At 45.3% G+C, this 6,000-nt stretch overlaps 1 pseudogene; it reads left to right on the forward strand.

Moving 5' to 3' along the window:
• The first annotated feature begins 4,096 nt into the window (after nt 1-4,096).
• Nucleotides 4,097-5,219, forward strand: LOC103581433 (annotated as a pseudogene).
• The last annotated feature ends 781 nt before the right edge of the window (nt 5,220-6,000 follow it).

Consider the following 6,000-nt stretch of genomic DNA (forward strand, 5'->3'; position numbering starts at 1 on the left):
TCAGTGGCTGTGATGGTGGTCCAGGATGGTTCTAGAACACTCTGCCTGTATGTCACTGCCCCCTAGTTTTTTTAGTTTTGTTGTCAGGGAGTGATAGAGCCATCACAAACAGCCACATTCTCTTTTATTTTCCAGCACATCAAGTTCAACCCCTCTGTTATTTCATGCATAATGAATATTGCAAATAGTAGGTGGGGCTTATAGCTTCAGCTTACATCTTCCCAGTTAGCCACACCTGCAGATGTCAGTGCTCCTGCTAGCTTCAGCCAAGTGACGAGGCTGGCCCCAGGGAATGAATGATGCCCTCTTCCCTCCCAGCAGCACTTTAGCTCCTGGTGAGCTCTGGTAGAACAGTGAACGCTTGCCTCTCAGGCCCACCTGAAGCTTCAGCCAAGTGACGAGGTTGGCCCCAGGGAATGAATGATGCCCTCTTCCCTCCCAGTAGCACTTTAGCTCCTGGTGAGCTCTGGTAGAACAGTGAACGCTTGCCTCTCAGGCCCACCTGCTCCTAACAGTTCTGACCTGTCACATAAACAAGAACAAGCCAGTAACCTAACAGCTCTAGCCGGCAACAAGTCACAGTAGAAATGCTCTTTGTATTTCCAGCAAATATGGGTTTGGTCATTAAGTTGCTGTGTCCTAACTTGCCAAGTACTGCAGAGCTGTGAGCTGCCTGGCTATCCGCCTTTTTAACTGCCTGGGGTCTGAGGTGACTTGAAGAGACACCACGCGGTGGTGCAGGCACATTTGCACATGTAGGTGTGCCTGGGTCTGGTGGCCAAAGTTGGTTTTATGGTCAAGCCACTGGCTAAAGCCTGTGGGGTGCTACGAAAGTAGCAAAATACTGTGGGGGAGCAGGGCAGCTTGCTTGTATCTCAGTTTCCTTAAAAAAAAAATTTACAAGCAGGCTTCTGTGGACCATTTAAGCACTTAATCGTTTCTCTTTTAACCTTTTTTCCTATGAATGTGAACTGTGCTGTGGATAAATCATCATTTGTATTTCTTGAATGTTCTCTATGACTAACAGTTATTAAGTTGGTTGTGTATATGTGTAACTAATGTAACTGCCTTTTAAAATTTAATTACAATAAAAATGACTTTGCTCTGAACAGTGAGTGGTCCAACTTTGTAATTGAACTGTTTATGGAACTACCCCTCGGAGCTTGGGATATATCTTTTGTTCTACCTCTTCCTAAGGGCTGTATTGTATCATGGTCAGTAAAGGGTATGGAGTTAACACCAAGGTCAAGGGTTCTGGTCCCCATACAGGCCAGCCACCAAAAAAAAAAAAACTTAGGGGTGGAGTACACGTATGCTAGACAGCAACCCTTTAGAGGGGTCTAGTGGCTTAGAATAGAAAATGAAGCTAATGATTCTTGACCTATGATAGGCAAGTCGCTTTAGAATGTTCTTTGCAATCACTACAGCTCTTCTATGTGGTTAATATTCCTGGTTTACAGATGAAGAAGCTGGGACTCAGAGAAGTTAAGTGACTTATCTAAGAACACAGAGGAAGAAATGGCAGAATCAGGATTTGATCTCAGACCTAACTCCAAAACCCTGTATATATTGTCCTCTTCAAACACTCATTTTTTAAAATCCTCATAAAATTAAGTTAGAATTTTAATATGCTCAAACCTCTGATAAACACAAATTCTAGTTCTCTTCTGTTGAAAGAAGACTGTTTGGGTTCTAGCAAATATTGCAAACTAAAATCACTTGAAAACTCTTTTCCATTAAACATCTAGCATTACCAGTTTTTTCTTTTTACAGCGTTATTGGCCTAATATTGACATAAAACAAGCTGCACATATTTAAAGTGTATATAGGAGAAAATTTTGTGCCCTTGAGTTAGGAATGGGCTTATCAGACGTCACACCAAAGGCATGATCCATCAAAGAATAAATTGACAAATTGGACTCCATCGAAATTTAAACTATTTACTTTTCAAAAGGCACTATTAAGAGGATGAAAAGATAAGCCATGAACTGGGAGGAAACATTTGTAAATCATATATCCGATAAAGGACTTGTATCCAGAATATGTAAAGAACTCTTGCAACTAAAGACAACTCATTACAAAACAGGCAACAAAAAAAATTGTTTTTTTGAACAGGCATGTCACCATAGAAGATACACAGATGACAAATAAGCACATTTTAAAAATGGTAACATCATTAGTCATCAGGGAAATGCAAATTAAAAGCTCAATGAGACATCATTCTAATATTTAACTAAAATTTAAAAACACTGGCAACATCGAGTGTCCAGGATATGGAGCAACAGAGGTCCCTCCTACAGCCAAAATGGTACAGCCACTTCCTGTAACAGTTTGGCAGTTTCTTATAAAGTTAAGCACTCACCATATGACCGAGCTTTTCCATACTTAAGTATTTGCCCAGGAGAAATGAAAACACATTTCCACACAAAGACTTCATTAGGAATATTCATTGCAGCTTTATGTGTTGGAAAAGAACCTAAATGTCCATCAGCAGGTGAGTGGATGAACAAATTGTGGAATGTCCACACAACGGAGCATTCATTGCTCAGCAACAGTGTAAAAAGAGCTCAAAACATCATATGGCACAGAAGCAGCCACGCACAAACGTACAGTATGATTGCATTTATATGACACTCTAGGAGAGACATATTCAATCAATAGGGACAGAAGGCAGATCAGTAGTTGCTGGGCCAGAGGAGGAGGCGGGGAGTAGACAGGATGAGGCACAAGGAAATTTTCTGAGATAATGGGAAGGTTCTATATCTTCCTTGTGTGATGGTCACAAAGGCAGAGCTCAACAAACTGTTCACTTAAGATGGGTACTTTGAATTACATTGTGTGTATTATATCTAAATAAAGTTGATGTAAAAATAATCACAGCAGAGTTTTTTGTGGAATTTGTCAAGGTGATCCCAAATTTTCTATGGAAAAAATAAAGGAAAAATAACACTGTCATGTGCAGACACTTATTGGTAGGCTAAGATCACTCGAGACAAAGTTATTGATACTCGAATCACACAGTTTATTGTTCACACATATCACACATAACACACTTTCAATTACTCTATGTTCTAGACTACTTCTAACTAACTAAATTATCCCTTAAGTGCACACAACTCCTATTCTTTATCCTGTTAGGAACAGGTCAGAGATCTTACGTCTCCATCACAAGGTCCTTTCCTGACTCACATCCACCAGGAACTGGGTACATCTGATGGAACGTGACTGATGATCCTTGAGAATGTGGCTTGAAAGCAGCGTATACCTGGGTCCCTCATCAGTGTGGCAGAGGCAGCACTCAAAGGTCCTTACCCTCGCAGGCTAAAGGTCCCGTGGGCTTCAACAAGACTGGCTTCCACTTCTGTGTGAGAGTAGCCCACGCCAAGAAGTGTCAGTTCCAATCTATTTCCCTCCACTGGACCAAGGATCCGAGTGACTGGCCAGCAACCCGCCACAGCTGACAGATGCAGCAAAGGTGGTCTGTTATATAGTCCTTGCTTGGGTGTCTGGCAAGGTTGATAAGGTGATGTCACTTGGATGACCATCTGGAGCACCTTCGTCCAGATGATAATATCTCCAAAGGGTGTGATTGGTTAAGGCCCAGGGTGTTCACGTCACCTGCTTAGGCCTGCCAAGTTCATGATGTAAGTTTCCTTGACCAAAGTTCCTCCATCTTAAATTAGCCCAAGGCACTTGTTTAGCACTTCCAACAAATACCCAATACATTTTGTTGAATAAGATATAAAAAAAGAAGAGAGAATATGAGGGAAAAGGAAGAGTGAAAAAAGAAGAAAACAAACAAAAGTTCACCCTACAAGACAGTGGGAAGCTTTATAATTAAAAGTGTGGGGTTGGCATGGACACAGAAAACTAGATCAATAGAACACCAGAAAAACCTAAAAACATACGCACATTCTGAAAGGAGATTGTTATTTGGAAGAGTCAGTATTATGAATCACAGAGATCAGATAGACTTCCAGTAAATGGTGGTAGAGGGAAAGCACATAGGAAAACAAATAATTACATCCTTATCTTACACCATATAGAAAAAATAAATTCTGCACCAAGAAGTAGCCTCTCAGTTCCTTCTTGAATCTCTGCCTGCTTTGGCCCACCCTCCTCCACTCCAACTTCCACCAGGTCCATGAGGGTGAGCTAGAAGTCCTACAAGGTGTCCACCTCTAGCCCCTGGGCCTTCAGCAGCTAATCCTACATGAGTGTGCCTGGTGCCCGCATCTGCTCCTCAAGCTTCTCCCAGGAGGGCAGCAGCAGCTTCTGGGGTAGACTGGGTGCTGACATGGGCGTGGCCTCCAGCATAGGGTTGGGCCTGGGCAGGGGCTACCCTGGGGCCAGTGGTACAGGGGGCATCACAGCCATGAAAACCAGAGCCTGCTGAGCCCCCTTAAGCTGGAGATGGACTCCCATATCCAGGCCGTGTGCACCCAGGAGAAGGAGCAGATCAAGACCCTGAACAACAAGTTTGCTTTCTTTATCAACAAGATGCGGTTCCTGGAGCAGGAGAACAAGACGCTGGAGACCAAGTGGATCCTCCCGCAGCAGCAGAAGACAGCTTGGAGCAACATGGACAATGTGTTCGAGAGCTACATCGACCATCCTCAGAAGCAACTGGATGCACTGCTGCCAGGAGAAGCTGCCGCTGGAGGCGGAGCTTGGCAGCATGCAGGGATTGGTGGAGGACTTCAAGGATAAGGACGAGGATGAGATCAACAAGCATACAGAGATGGAGAATGAACTTGTCCTTATCCAGAAGGACGTGGGGGAAGCTAACATAAACAAGGTAGAGCTGGAGTCTCCTGGAAGGACAGATAGACAAGATCGACTTTCCAGGCAGCTGTATGAAGAGGAGAGGTGGGAGCTGCAGTCCCAGATCTCAGACACATCTGTGGTCCTGTCCACGGATGACAGCCTCTCCCTGGACATGGCAGCATCATTGCCAAGGTCAAGGTCCAGTACAAGGAGGTCGCAACTGCAGCCAGGCCAAGCCTGAGAGCATGTACCAGATCAAGTAGAAGGAGCTGCAGACCCTGGCTGGGAAGTGCAGGGATGACCTGAGTCACATGAAAATGGAGATCTCTGAGATGAACTGGAACATCGGCTGGCTCCAGGCTGAGCTCAAGGGTCTCAAAGGCCAGAGGGCTTCCCTGGAGGTGGCTGTCGCTAATACCAAGCAGCTTCGGGAGCTGGCCATTAAGGATGCTGTCTGGCTAGGCTTAGGCCTGGAATCCTCACAGCGCCAATTGTCTAGCTCTTAATCCTGTTTGTGATGCCAATTGTAAAGCTACTCAACCACGACTATGCCAGTTGTGGTGCTCTTGTACCTGCTGGTGATCCTGCACCGACTGGGCCGGTTGTTGAGCTAAGGCTGGGTCTGGAGCCCACAGACCCCTCAAGCCCATTCACAGACTGGGTCACAAACCCTTCACATATCAGACTGGGTCACCAGACCCCTTCACACAGGTCTATGAGCTAGGTAACCGGCCAAAAGGTCCTTGGAATCCGTAGGTTGGAAAGCATGGCTGCGCAGGGCAGACACCCAAGGCAAACGCCCACCCACCTGCCTCACTAAAACTCCCCCCTCTCTCTCTTTCTGAAGAACACAAGAATAGCAACAAAACTAAAAAGATACATTGACGCACATGCACACTAACTCCACACACACGCACACGCACACACACACACAGACACACACACACAGAGACACACACGCACACAGATGCACACACACGCACACACAGACACACACACAGAGACACACACACAGACACACACACGCACACACAGACACACACACAGAGACACACACGCACACACACAGACGCACACACACGCACACACAGACACACACACAGAGACACACACAGACACACACACGCACACACACACACAGACACACAGACACACGCACGCACACACAGACACACGCACACACAGACACACGCACACACACAATTTGCTTACGAAGGATGCTGAACCACACCC

The sequence above is a fragment of the Galeopterus variegatus genome, unplaced genomic scaffold, assembly GCF_000696425.1.
Source record: "Galeopterus variegatus unplaced genomic scaffold, G_variegatus-3.0.2 Scaffold13035, whole genome shotgun sequence".
NCBI lineage: Eukaryota > Metazoa > Chordata > Mammalia > Dermoptera > Cynocephalidae > Galeopterus > Galeopterus variegatus.